Below are 14113 nucleotides of genomic sequence, written 5' to 3' on the forward strand. Positions count from 1 at the left end.
CCGCAAGGATCGCGCCCCGCCCAGCCACGAGAACCCAGCGCCCACTCGGAGCTGTCCAAGGTCCTGCTGCTCCCCACTAGGCCCAGAGAGCTGCCTGGGTTGAGCTCCAGTCAGGGATGGCCAGGCCTTAGCTAGTAGCACCTTATAGTGCAGCCTGCCGCATCCTGATTGGCTGTGGTGAAGGCTGCCCCTCTACCCTCCTTGGAGGACCTCTCTGCTGCTCCTGCTGCTGGCCAGGGTGCTGAAAGGCCTCCAGCGGGGAGGACGGGCTTTCTCCGCAACCATCACAGAGGAGGTGCGCGGGGAGGGGTGGCCCCGCCCTCTCGACACCTGACGCAAGGGGGAAGATGCAGCCAGAGACAGCCCCACAACATCTGGGTCCAGGAATCTGAAAAAAGCAGAGGCCAGGGCTTCCTGGAGGGCTGGGACCAGTGGGGCGGTGGGTGAGTTAGTGTTTGGCTAGCTCAGGGACGGGGAGCTGGCTAGGGGACCCTTTCCTTGACCTCGGCCAGGCTGGCTGCTCCTGGTTCCTGTCACAATGAGTCTGGGTCTTCTGAACCAACAAACCTTCTCTTCTACCTGCCACCTGAGAATCACGTCTGGCTGCAGCTGGGTGGTGGTGTGGGGGAGGCAGGTTTGCAGCAGAGTGTGGAGTGGAATGGGGCACATGGCAGGGGGTCTTGCCGTGGGGGGGGTGAGGTGGGGGAGGGGACATGTCATGAGGGGACGTGGTGTGGGAGGGGGGACTCACCCTGGAGGGTGTAGGGGGAGCACAGCACTATGGGCAGTACCTGTCCCTTCTCACAGAGCTGGGCCTTCACGCAAGTGCCCCCCAGGCAGGCCTGGAAGGCTTAGACAGCTGCCTGGGCGTCCAGGGGGAAGACGAAGACGGCCTCCATTGGCCCTGCCTCCTCGTTCCGATAGCGCAGCTCGCAGGCCACGTCTGCCACGAAGCCGCGGAGCAGCAGCGCCACTGAGCCGCTGCGCAGGGGCACTAGGAGGAGGAGGGGGGTCAGCCACAGACCCCTCAGACCTCCACCGGCCCCGTGGAGAGGGGAAGCCACGGACCCCACAGAGCCCCATCAGCCCCGGGGAGGGGGGCCAGCTATGGGCCCCACTGACCCAGTTGAGGGGGGGACCGCCATGGGTCCCCCATCGACCCCCGGGAGGGGCCTCCATCAGCTGGCTCTGCTCACCCACTGCTCTGCCCCCTGCCCTGACTCACCTGGGTTCTTGGTGCTGGTCAGGAAGCTGTAAGGGCAGATCTGTGGGCGGGATCTGTGGGGCAGAGCGGGGGAGGGAGGTGAGACAGCAGGACTCAGGGAACCGACCGGCTGGAGTCCCCCCTGCCCGGGGTTCCCATCTCGCTCCTCTCGGCAGGAACCGGTTTCCCACCAGCACTGTATCCTCACTTCGCCCCCAGCGCTCTGAGCTCTGCCGGTCCCCCGCCAACTTGTGCTTGTGCCTAAGAGTGCTTGTGTGTGTGTGTGTGTGTATGTGTGAGAGAGAGAGTGTGTGTACATGTGTGTGTGTGTGTGTGTGTGAGAGAGAGAGAGAGAGAGAGAGAGTATGTGTGTACATGCTTGTGTGTGCGTGTGTGTGTGTGAGAGAGAGAGAGTGTGTACATGCTTGTGTGTGCGTGTGTGTGTGTGAGAGAGAGAGAGTGTGTACATGCTTGTGTGTGCGTGTGTGTGTGTGAGAGAGAGAGAGTGTGTACATGCTTGTGTGTGCGTGTGTGTGTGTGAGAGAGAGAGAGTGTGTACATGCTTGTGTGTGTGTGTGTGTGTGTGTGTGTGTGTGTGTGTGTGTGTGTGAGAGAGAGAGAGAGAGAGTATGTGTGTACATGCTTGTGTGTGAGAGAGAGAGAGTGTGTGTGTGTGTGTGTGTGTGTGTGAGAGAGAGAGAGAGAGAGTATGTGTGTACATGCTTGTGTGTGAGAGAGAGAGAGAGTGTGTGTGTGTGTGTGTGTGTGTGTGTGAGAGAGAGAGAGAGTATGTGTGTACATGCTTGTGTGTGAGAGAGAGAGAGAGAGTGTGTGTGTGTGTGTGTGTGTGTGAGAGAGAGAGAGTGTGTACATGCTTGTGTGTGTGTGTGTGTGTACGAGTGTGGGTGTATCATCTCACACGTCTGTGAGGGGGTGGGTCGCGCTACCTGCATTACCAATAAATGGGGCGTTTTGCCTTGTTCCCCTGCAAAGATCCCAGGCACCGCTTGTCAGAACAACAGCAGGGCCTGCGGCAGGGAGTCCCGCAGGTTCACCACGCCCCAGCCCAGCCTCAGCCCCTCTCCCTGCCCAGCCCGGCCCAGGGGCAGGGAGTCCTGAGCGGTAGCTACTCTCGGGCCCTGCTCTCTGCAGCTCCAGCGGAGAGAGCCCGGGCCCTGGCAGGCGGGGGCCCCTGGGCGAGCAGATGGAGGGGGGAAGGGCAGGCCGGGGGGGGGGGGGGTTCCCCGCGCGGGGGTGGTGCCTTCAGGAAACTCTCTGAGCAGAGAGAAAAGTGAAAGTGACTTTCCAGTCCGGCCCCGCCCCCTTCCCAGCCAGGGAGCGTCTGCAAACTCCCCTCCCCACCTCCTCCCAGGGAGCGTCTGCAAACTCCCCTCCCCCCGCCCAACGCAGCCAGGGAGCCCCCTGGGGCGGGACGCGGTATTGTGCAGCCTCCGCCCTGAGCTGGGTCTGGGAACCTGCGGGACTCCCTGCCACTGGCCCCAGCTGGGCAGGGAGAGGCGCTGAGGCTGGGGAGGGGGTGGGGAACCTGTGGGACTCCCTGCCGCAGGCTCTGGTGTTGTACTTACAAGTGCTGCACCGGATCTTTGCAGGGGAACAAGGCAAAACACCCCATTTATGATGAGACACACACAAGCATGCACACACACCCCACGCTGTTCCCAGCAGTTGCTCCCCCAACTGCAGGGGCCAGGTGAGTTGGGGGAGAGAGGAGGGGGAATGGGTCTGTGCACCTTGTGTGGATGAGTCGACTCGGGGTCCCCATGCGAGGTGCTGCACGTGCCCAGGGTGCCCCCTCACCTGCGGCTCCACAGTGTGTGAGTTTTCCGTGCAAGGGGCCTTCTGGCGGTGGACCCACGAGGTGGCTGTGGGTCCAGGCTTCATTCTGTGGACCTGATTCCCTAGCCCCACTGATCTCCTTGCGTGTGGATCCGGCCTCCAGTCCAGGCAAAGGCCTGTAGGGGGCTGGCCTCACAAGCCTGGTGCATCCACACCCCCTTCACTCCCCGGGGCAGGAAGCACAAGGGAGCGCAGGCCCCACAGGACACCACTCAGAGCCCTGGGGACAAAGAGACGATAACAAAGTCCACGGGAAAACGGTTCCTGCCAAGAGGAGCAAGATGTGAAGCCACAGACGGGGCGGGGGCCGGGCAGGGGGCACCCTGGGCCAGTCCATCCCATGAGTCCTGCTGTCTCACCCCCCTCCTCCACTCCACAGATCCCACCCCACAGCCGAGATGTCGGCCTATGGCCTCCTTACCAGCGCCGAGAAACTGGGTGAGTTAGGGCTGGGGGCAGAACCATGGGTGGGCGGGACCATCTGGCGAGGCCCCACCTCCAGAGCTCGTGGGGAGGTCTGTGGGGCCAGTGGTTGACCCCACTCCCCAGGACCAGTGGGGCCTGTGGCTAACCTCCTCCCCCGGGGCCGGTGGGGGTCTGTAGGGCCCATTGGTGACCCCCCTCTCCTCAGTGCCCCTGCGCAGCGACTCAGTGGTGCTGCTGCTCCGCGGCTTCGTGGCGGACGTGGCCTGCGAGCTGCGCTACCGGAATGAGGAGGCGGGGCTGGTGGAGGCCGTCTTCGTCTTTCCCCTGGACGCCCAGGCAGCCGTCTACGCCTTCCAGGCCCACCTGGGGGGCACCCGCGTGGAGGCCCAGCTCCGCGAGAAGGGACAGGTACCGGGCGAGGTGTCATGGGGTGACGGTGTGTCCGACAGGTGCGGGAGCGGGCGAGGGATTAGCCGTGGGGTGACGGTGTCTCCGGCAGGTGTGGGAGGGGCCGTCGGTGACGGTGTCCCTGGCAGGCACGTGAGCAGGCGGGGGAGGGGCTATAGCATCACGGTGTCTCCGGCAGGCAGGGGAGCGGGCGGAGGAGGGGCGGTGGTGACGGTGTCTCCGGCAGGCGGAGGAGGGGCGGCGGTGACGGTGTCTCTGGTAGGCATGGGAGCTGTATGGGGAAGCGCTGGCGTGGGGCCAGACCTCGTTCCTGCTGGAGGGGGCTGGGGCCGGGGACGACGTGTTCAACTGCTCCCTGGGGAACCTGCCCCCCCCGGCGCGGAGGCGGCACTGACCCTGCGCTACGTCTGTGAGCTGCCGCGGGAGCCCTACGGCGCCGCCTGCTTCGTGCTGCCCATCGTGCTGCACCCCCGCTACACCCCCCAGGGTGAGTGCCCCTCCCCCACCACAACCCCCCAGGGTGAGTCCCCCTTCCCCTCTGTGGCCCCCAGGGTTAGTCCCCATCCCCCACCATGCTCCCCACGGCAAGTGCCCCCTCCTTTGCCACACACCCCACTGTGAGTTTCCCCTCCCCCGCTGTGCCCTGCCTGCGCCCTCACCCCTGCGTTTCCCCCTGGGTGCAGATCCACCTAGTCAGCCTGGGCCTAGCTTAAATGTAACCCGCTGCTGGGATCCCACCGCTGCCACCAATGTGGGAGCCTCTGCCTCCCACTGACAGAAGAGGAGCCTGCTGGCTGTAGCCTCTGTTTTGATTTAGAATAGTTAGTGGTGTTACTGTAAGCACCATGGGCTCGGCTTTGCTGGCTTGACTTTCAGACTCAAGAGAACAAAATTCCCGTCTGTTACTTGCTTCACATTTAGAGCCTCTATGTGTATTGTCGTCGTTTATTGGCCACATCGCCTGTGGGCCCAGTTTTCCTATGAGTTTGTGCCTCTTTAACTATGGATCACGCTCATGCTGCTAGAATCCTGCGACTTGACTCAGTTGTAGCCAACAGAGCATCTGAATTCATCCTAACTTCACCCCCACAGCCCTGACCCCCGGTTCTGTAACCCCTGCCCCTCACAGCCACCGCTTCCACCTGCATCGTGAGGAGGGAGGGGGTGTCCATGGGAGCAACGGCCTTGAAGTTTCAAATTTCTCCCCGTTTTTCCAAACGACTAAAGGGTCCCTGTAGAGCCCCACTGAGACAGCTGTGCCAAGTGAGGGGTGCCTGTGTCACTAGTCCTCACGCTTCACCCTAGAGGTAGCCTGTGACGGACCAGGCCGTGTCTGGGCACAGCTTAGGGCGTCCGCTCAGGGCGAATTGCTCAAATCCGGGGCTCTTTACAGTCCCCTTGACTGGCGACCTCTCCACACAGGCCACAAACCAGTCTCACAGAGCGCTTCAGCTGCCTGCCTGAAGCCTCCCGAGCAAAACCCCTCCTACACCCCAGCAATATCCGTGCCCCAGATGGCCCCGGGCCTCATACACAGGTGGGGGGTCCTAGCACCCAATCCCACCTACCCCAAACAAGTTCTGTCCGGTTCCAAGAAACCAGCCACAGATCCCTGGTCAATTTACCCTCTGGACCTTACCCACAAATCACGCTGGGCCAATCCTTTAGGATCTATATCTAAAGGTTTATTATTACAGGAAAGAAAAGCCTGAGAGTAAGGTTATTAAAGTACAGTACGTTACATGCACTGAATCTCCCAGTCCTCGATGCAGGCTCTAGCAGAGATGTTACAGCTGCTGGTTTAAAAGTTCTTATTGCACATCCTAGGATCAGGATGGGTTCACAGGTCTTCCGGGCTCTTCAATCCCTGCAGTGCTGCCTCTGGGATGAAGTGCTGAGCTGAGAACAAAATGGCATCGACCGCATGGCCTCTTTATACCCCCTTCCTGGCCTCTTCTGGTCTCAGCCGGTCACCTGGTCCTCAGCCTCTCTCTGCTGGCAGCTCTTGGGTCTCCGCCCTCCTGCTTTAGGTGTGTCTTTGGGCCATCAAGGGCCATTGTCCCACAGGGCTTCGCTACTCCGCCTGTCCATAGCAATGCTTAACCACATTCAGAGAAATATTCAGCTTCCACACAGATTACAGATCTACACACACAGACATTATACACTCACATAAACAGTGTACACAGGATCAGAAAACAACAAGCTCCCATTCAATACCCCACATGGCTCCCTTTTATACCAATTTCTGGGGCCAACACCCCCACCTAGGGGTGCAGCAGCGATCTGGCTGCTTCCCTCCAAATCGGTAATGTGACACCCCCTGTTGACTTTTCTTTAGCTTCTCATCCGCTGTAATCCCCAGGGCCTTTTCTGCCGAACTGCTACTTAGCCAGTCGGTCCCCAGCCTGTACCAATACTTGGGATTCTTCCATCCCTACGGCAGGACTCTGCACTGGTCCTTGTGGAACCTCGTCAGATTTCTTTTGGCCCAACCCTCTAATCTGTCCAGGTCACTCTGGACCCTCTCCCTGCCTTCCAGCATCTCGACCTCTCCCCCTAGCTTAGTGCCATCCGCAAACTTGCTGAGGATGCAACCCATCCCCTCAGCCAGGTCATTAATAAAGATACTGAACAAGATGTGCACCCAGAAAATGGTACGAGTTTCCTGTTGTGACCCTTCTGACTAAAATCCGCTTCCTTTCTGTATGTAAATCTATTGCGTGGCCCGGGCCAAATCTGGCAGAAATTGGCGTCACTGTTTTACTGTCAATCAACATGCGCTAACGTGGGACAGTGGGAGAAAGAACCACTTGGACACTAGTGGAACGACAGCTGATTTAGAACAGATCGAGATGTGGAATACATTGACTCTAAGGCCTTGTCCATGCTCTGTCCAGGGTTGCGATAAATCAATCTCCGTGTGTGCTCCCGTTGGTGCCAGTAGTCCTTCAACACAAGGAGAGTAGCTGGTGCCGACGGGAGAGCAGCCCCTGCCGTTTTTCACACACCCAACGCCATGGTATGTTGACTTCAGCTACTCTCCTTGTGTGACTGAAGTAGATGGACGGTGCCTGTTAGTGTAGACAAGCCCTTAGGGAGCTACAGCGTTTTATCCCAGCAGTGGGGGTGTTCCTGTTTCCAGGATTGGGGGTTCTATTCTTAGGCCACACCTCCACTTTCTCTGCCGGAGATTGACCTGCTGGTGTTCATGTTAGCAGGTCTAGTGAAGACCCACTACATCAAATGCTGAGTGCATCAGTGGTCAGTGCCAGGGTTCCTCATAGCAACAAGGATTAAGGGAAAAATCACTCCTGTTGGCCTCCTAGGCTGTGTCTAGACTACATGCCTCTGTCGGTAGAGGCATGTAGATTAGACAGATCAGCAAAGGTAAATGAAGCCGCGACTTAAATGATCGCGGCTTCATTTACATTTACATGGCTGCCGCGCTGAGCCGACAAACAGCTGATCAGCTGTTTGTCAGCTCGCCGCTAGTCTGGACGTTCCACCTGTCGACATCAAAGCCCTTTGTCGGCAGACCCATTATTCCTCGTGGAATGAGGTTTACCGGGGCTGTCGACAAAGGGCTTTGATGTCGACAGGGGGAACGTCCAGACTAGCGGCGAGCCGACAAACAGCTGATCAGCTGTTTGTCGGCTCAGCGCGGCAGCCATGTAAATGTAAATGAAGCCACGATCATTTAAATCGCGGCTTCATTTACCTTTGCTGAACAAACAAATCTACATGCCTCTGCTGACAGAGGCATGTAGTTTAGACGTACCCCTACTGTGAAGACGGCGCCAACCTCGGCTTAAGGTAAGCTGACTTCAGCTATGTATTTTACGTAGCTGGAGTTGCGTACCTTAAGCTGAGTGGCCAGGCCTAATGTCGATTTATTCTCTCTACTTGAACGTTCAAAAAGGGGTCTTCCTTTCCTTTCCTTTCCTTTCCTTTCCTTTCCTTTCCTTTCCTTTCCTTTCCTTTCCTTTCCTTTCCTTTCCTTTCCTTTCCTTTCCTTTCCTCCTGGAGAAACTGGAGAAATGTTTGGAAGATTCGGGGGTAGCCGAGTTAGTCTGTGCAGGATAAACTTAAAAAACAATAAAGGGTCTGGTAGCACTTTATAGACTAACCAAACATGTCGATGGCATCATGAGTTTTCGTGGGCACAGCCCACTTCTTCAGAGGAGGGGAGTTTTAAGGTTAGGAGGTGCAGAACCAAAATAACTGTTGTGAGGTACATAGCATGACGTTTAATAAGGACAAATGCAAAGTGCTCCACTGAGGATGAACAAGCCGTGTCACACACACAGAACGGGAAGCGACTGTCTAGGGAGGAGTCCCGCAGAAAGGGATTGTCACGGCTCACAGGTCGTGCCCACACTTGGCCCCTCGGCTCCTGGGTGGAACCCCCCCCCCAGTGCGGCAGCCCCTTCTCGGGGAGCCCCCTCCTCTCCCACAGCGTGAGACGGCCCTTTCCCAGGGAGTCCACTCCAGTGCAGCGACCCTCTCTTGGGGGGCCCACTCTCACCTGAGGGGTCCGCCCCTCCGCCTCCGGGACGGTGCCACTCAGGGCCTTAAGCTGCCTGCGTTCACTGTGAGCCCCCTTGGGGGGTCCCTTCTCTCTGGACGCCCAGGGCCTCCCCTCCCAGAGGGAACAGCACCCCCCTGTTCTCTAGACCAGAGCGACTATCAGCCAGAACCAAACAGGAGGGTTTGTTGAGCTTTGAACACGGCAACGGGTCTCTCAGGCCAGTCGGCCTGGGCCCCCAGCCCCACGTCAGCCTCCCCTGCAGCCAGCTGAGCCCTGCTCTCCATCCCCAAGAAAACAACAGCCCCCAGTCTCCCAGCAGAGCCTCCAATACCCCCAGCAACATCCCCTCCCCTGTCCATTGTCTTCCCCTCAGGCCACCTCTTCTCCTCGTCCAATGTTCTCTCCTCGCTGGGGTCAGCTGGGTTGGTTGCTGGGGTCCCCCTTCTGCAGCCCCTTGTCTGTCATCTGGCCAGAACCGGCTGCGTCCTTCAAGGAGGGTTGGGGTCATTGGGGTCCCAGACACCAGGGCTCCATCTCTCGGCTGTTCTCTGAAACAACAAACTGCCCCCCTTTGTCACATTAAACCAGCAACTCCTGGGCACTGAGTGCCCCCCTGAATGTAACACCCCCCTCTGAAACCCCCACACTCCCCACTTCCTCACAGGGATCTAGAGGTCAAGGGGGGTCATAAGTTAAATGGGAGTCAACAGTGCGATGCTGTTGCAAAAAAAGCCAACGTGATTCTATGCTGCATGAACAGGAGCGTTGTGAGCCAGACACGAGAAGTCATTCTTCCGCTCTGCTCTGCGCTGGTTAGGCCTCAGTTGGAGTCTTGTGTCCAGTTCTGGGCACCACATTTTAAGAAAGATGGGCAGAAATTGGAGAAGGCCTAGAGAAGAGCAACACACATGATGGAAGGTCTAGAGAACGGGAGCTAGGAGGCAAGACTGAAAGAATTGGGTTTGTTTAGTTTAGAGAAGAGAAGATTAAGGGGGGACGTGACAGCAGTTTTCAGGTGTCTAAAAGGGTGTCACAAGGAGGAGGGAGAAAAATAGTTCTCCTTGGCCTCTGATGATAGAACAAGAAGCAATGGGCTGAAACTGCAGCAAGGGAGGTTTAGGTTGGACATTAGGAAAAACTTTCCAACTGTCCGGGTGGTGAAACACTGGAATAAGTTGCCTATGGAGATTGGACACACAGCTGTCAGGGATGGTCCAGACCAGGGGTGGCCAATCCACGGCTCATGAGCTGCATGCAGCTCCTCTCCCCCAAAAGTGTAGCTTATGAAGCTGCTCCTGCACCCCCTCCAAATGGCCCCTGCCTCTGTCCTGCCCCCAGCTTCCCTGTGTTCACTGGGGCAGTGATTTAAAATAGCTCCCAAGATGGCAGCCGTCAATGGGATATGGCCAAAAAGTCTGAGCTTGTTTCTTAAAGGGGCAGCCTCCTTTTTTTTTGGTTTGACAATTCTGGGGGGGTTTCCTTTTTTCCTTCTTCGACAATGCTGATGCAGCTCTTCATGTTTTTTCCTCCACTGTTTCAGCTCTCTTTGATAAATGGGTTGGCAACCCCTTGGTCCTGCCAGGAGGGCAGGGGACTGGACTTGATGACCTCTCATGGTCCCTTCCAGTCCTAGTACTCCCCTTTCATTTCCTTCTACCCCCCCTCCGCACTTTGGGACCGTTACTCTAAAAGAACATTCACCACATAGGATTTCTCCAATGAGGGCACATTCTGATGCCAAAATATGGCTGAAACTGTTTGAAGAATGAGGAGTTTGAAGATGAGAGTTGCAAACAATGGGGGGATTTTGGCCTTTTTAGTTCTATAACGTGATTCCTCCCTAAATATTAGAGAACAATTTACACCAGTCCTGGTTCTATCAAAGCAATAGCGCCGATGCATCGGTGGGTATCGACAGATGAAAAAAGACCCAGGTCCAGTTCCATAGCTGGTGTAACTCTTACGCTACGTCTGCATTGGCATGACCTTGCGCAAATACTCTTTAACACAAGAGTTGTTGTGTTAGAGTATTTGCGCCAGAGAGCGTCTACAGTGGCATGTACCTTTGCGCAAGAGCATCCGTGCCAGTGTAGATGCTCTCTTGCGCAAGAAAGCTCCGGTGGCCATTTTAACCATCAGGCTTTCTTGTGCAAGAAATTCATGTTGCCCGTCTACACTGGCATGATTTTGCTGCCTGTCTACACTGGTGGGGAGTTCTTGCACATGTTCTAATGTATGAAATCAATGCTTCTTGCACAAGAACTATGACACTCCCGCTCTCATGGTCAAGAAGTGTTCGTGCACAAGAGGGCTTATTCCTGAGCGGGAGTGTCATAGTTTCTTGTGCAAGAACTCCCCACCAGTGTAGACAGGCAGCAAAATCATGCCAGTGTAGACGTAGCCTTCATGACTCTAGGGGTAAAACAGAAGCGATAGTGATTTACGTCCGTTGTGTGGTTTTGTCCGATGATCTTACAAGGAGGAAAATCCTACAGAGTCAAATACCATTTTCACAAATGCTTTACTTGAAGGTTGTTAGTTGAAAGGGATTTTCATAATAACTGGCATGACAGAGAAGGGACAGAGCTGAAATAAAAAGGAACCATAATGAATCTGGTATTTTGCATGCGCTTAGCTTCCTTAATAGGGGGATCTCGGAGCAGTGTGTCAGATTACAGTGTGGTGTGTGTAGGAAATGGGGAATGATGGAGAGAAGAGACTGGGTTTCCATGCAGAGTCGGTATTTTTGGATATTCTCTGATTCTAAAATACTTACACACGCAAAGGGTGGTGGTGAGCTGGGTGAACTGTGCTGCATACACAATTTAAAACCAACGTGACTGATGGTCTCTCAATAAACCGACGTGGCGACAAGGCGGGAATTCCGCCTCTTGGACGAGCTACTTTGGGGACTTTCTAAGGACTTTCCTCCCGCAACCCACTCAGGGGATGCGGAGCTGGCTGGGAAATGGAGTTTCCATCCCCCAATGGATCCCAACGTTCCCATCTCTGTTTCCAGCTGGGCTCAATCCCTATGTTTCAAACTGTAAAAATGCCCGTTTTGATTCCGAAGCGCCCCACTCCCGGAAGCAACCCCCCTGGCGGCGTGTAGTACAGCCGGGACAGCCCGACCCCTCCGGTGCGGGGCGCTTTCGCCTCCTCCCGCCCCCCCCTTTGTCCCTGGGGCGACCCATCCCCTCCTCGCAGCCCCCCTCCCCCCCGGCTCGGTGGCCGACGAGTGCCGTACCTGCATGAGCACCGCTCCGACGGTGGATCTCCCCACGCCGAACTGGTTCCCGACGGATCGGTAGCTGTCCGGCGTGGAGAGCTTCCATAGGGCGATGGCCACCCGCTTCTGGAGGGGGATGGCGGGTCTCATGTGAGTGTCCCTTCTTTGCAGGGCAGGGGCGAGCCACTCGCAGAGCTCCAGGAAGGTGTCCCTCCTCATCCTGAAGTTCTGGGTCCACTGTCCTCCCAGCGCTCCAGAACGATGCGGTCCCACCAGTTGCTGCTGGTGTCCAGACGCCAGATGCGGCAGGGCACGCCAGTGCCGGGGCGCCGCAGCGGCTCCTCCACGGCCCCCAGGGCGGCCAGGCGGAGAGGCAGGGGGCTGACGTTCCCCAGGTGGTGCCAGGCAGCCTCGAGCCATTGCTGGCAGGCTTGCAGCAGCAAGTCCAGAACGTGCACCAGAAGGTGCAGGGCGAGCTCTGGCTCCATGTTGCCACCTGCGGCCCCCCCCCCCGAAGGGAAGCACCGACACAGACGGGCACAGAGACCAACGCTTTGCTGTCCCTCGGCGAGGTTGGCAAGCAAGCAGGAAAAGCTGAGAACCGGCTCTCGGGGGGGGTCCCTTTAAGCACGAGCCTCAGATAGCCTCAGACAGCAGCCACACAAAGCAACTACTGACCTGATGCCCTGCCAGAACCGGTTTCAGCTGCCCTTAAATGCCCCCCTGCGTCCAATCAGTGTGGACGCGCTAGTTCGAATTAGCAAAACGCTAATTCAAACTAGTTTTTAGTTCTAGACGCGTTAGTTCAAACTAGCTTAGTTCGAATTAACTAATTCGAACTAAGTTAGTTCGAACTAGCGCTGTAGTGTAGACGTAACCAGATAGACTGTAAACTAGGTTTGGATAGATAGATAGAGGGGGGCGTGGGGATAGATAGATAGATAGATAGATAGATAGATAGATAGATAGATAGAGGGGGTGTATGGGGATAGATAGATAGATAGATAGATAGATAGATAGATAGATAGATAGATAGATAGAGGGGGTGTGTGGAGATAGATAGATAGATAGATAGATAGATAGATAGATAGATAGATAGATAGAGGGGGTGTATGGGGATAGATAGATAGATAGATAGATAGATAGATAGATAGATAGATAGATAGAGGGGGTGTATGGGGATAGATAGATAGATAGATAGATAGATAGATAGATAGATAGATAGATAGATAGATAGATAGATAGATAGAGGGGGTGTATGGGGATAGATAGATAGATAGATAGATAGATAGATAGATAGATAGATAGATAGATAGATAGATAGAGGGGGGGTGTGGGGATAGATAGATAGATGGATGGATGGATGGATGGTGTGCCTGGGAATAGACAGATGTCGTAACTTCGCCCTAAGAGCTCTGAGCGGTGTCCTGAAGGGTTGGCACCTCCTTGGGCTTCCCACCCCAGGGAGTGAAGGGGGTGTGAATGCTGTGGGCGTGAGTCCAGCCCCGTTGCCCGGGCTGGAGGCCGCATCCATGTGCAAAAAAAGATCAATGGGTCTGGGACTCAGGCCCACGGAATGAAGCCCAAACCCACAGCCACCTTGGGGGTCAGCTTCAGGGCCCCCTCCTCCGTGGAGGGGGATGTGGCAGTGCTGAGATGCCCCCCAGAGGCAGGTGCATGTGGGAGGGGGCAGTGTGGAGCCACAGGCGAGGGGAGATGCTGGCCACACGAGGCACCCCACACAGGGACCCCCGATCGCGTCTTGTCCCCATGGGGAGTCCCGACCCCCCCTCCCCTCCAACTCATCTATCCCCTGCGGTTGGGGGGAGCCAGAGTGAGTGTGTGAGTGAGCGGGTGTCACACACCTGTGAGCCGGGAGGGTTGCTCTGTAAATGGGGCGTTTTGCCTTGTTCCCCTTCTGAGTGCAACCGCAGAGCCTGCGGCAGGGAGTCCCACAGGCTCATGGTCATCCCCCTGCCCCGGCCACCCCGCCCCCTGCGGAACCAATGGGGCTGGAGAGACCCCCTCGCAGCGGGGAGACCCTTCCCGGCCCTTGCAGGCGGGAGGCCGTGGGGGGGAACCAAGGGGCCGGGGGGGGGGGAAGCAGGTGGAAGGGGGCGGGGCGGGACGGACACTCGGGGCAGAGTGAAAAGCGAAAGTCACTTTCCAGTCTGGCTCCCCTCCCCAGGTAGCGTCTGTAAACTCCCCCCGTCGTCCTCCCCCGCCCCCGCGGAGCGTTTGCAAACTCCTCCCGTCGTCCTCCCCCGCCCCCCGCGGAGCGTCTCCAAACTCCCCCCCCCCCCCCCCCCGCCGTCCTCCCTCCCCTCTCGCGGAGCGTCTGCAAACTCCATCCTCTAGTCCCCCAGCCCCCGGAGCGTCTGCAAACTGCCCGCCCCTCCCCAGGGATGCTCCCTGGCTGCATTGGGCGGAGGGAGGGGAATTTGCAGACGCTCCCTTG

At 57.0% G+C, this 14113-nt stretch overlaps 1 pseudogene; it reads left to right on the plus strand.

Annotated features, from left to right (window-relative positions):
- The first annotated feature begins 3459 nt into the window (after positions 1-3459).
- On the plus strand, positions 3460-6253 carry LOC142821277 (von Willebrand factor A domain-containing protein 5A-like; annotated as a pseudogene).
- Positions 6254-14113: the final 7860 nt, after the last annotated feature.

Source organism: Pelodiscus sinensis, chromosome 30 (genome assembly GCF_049634645.1).
Source record: "Pelodiscus sinensis isolate JC-2024 chromosome 30, ASM4963464v1, whole genome shotgun sequence".
NCBI classification, from domain to species: Eukaryota; Metazoa; Chordata; order Testudines; family Trionychidae; genus Pelodiscus; species Pelodiscus sinensis.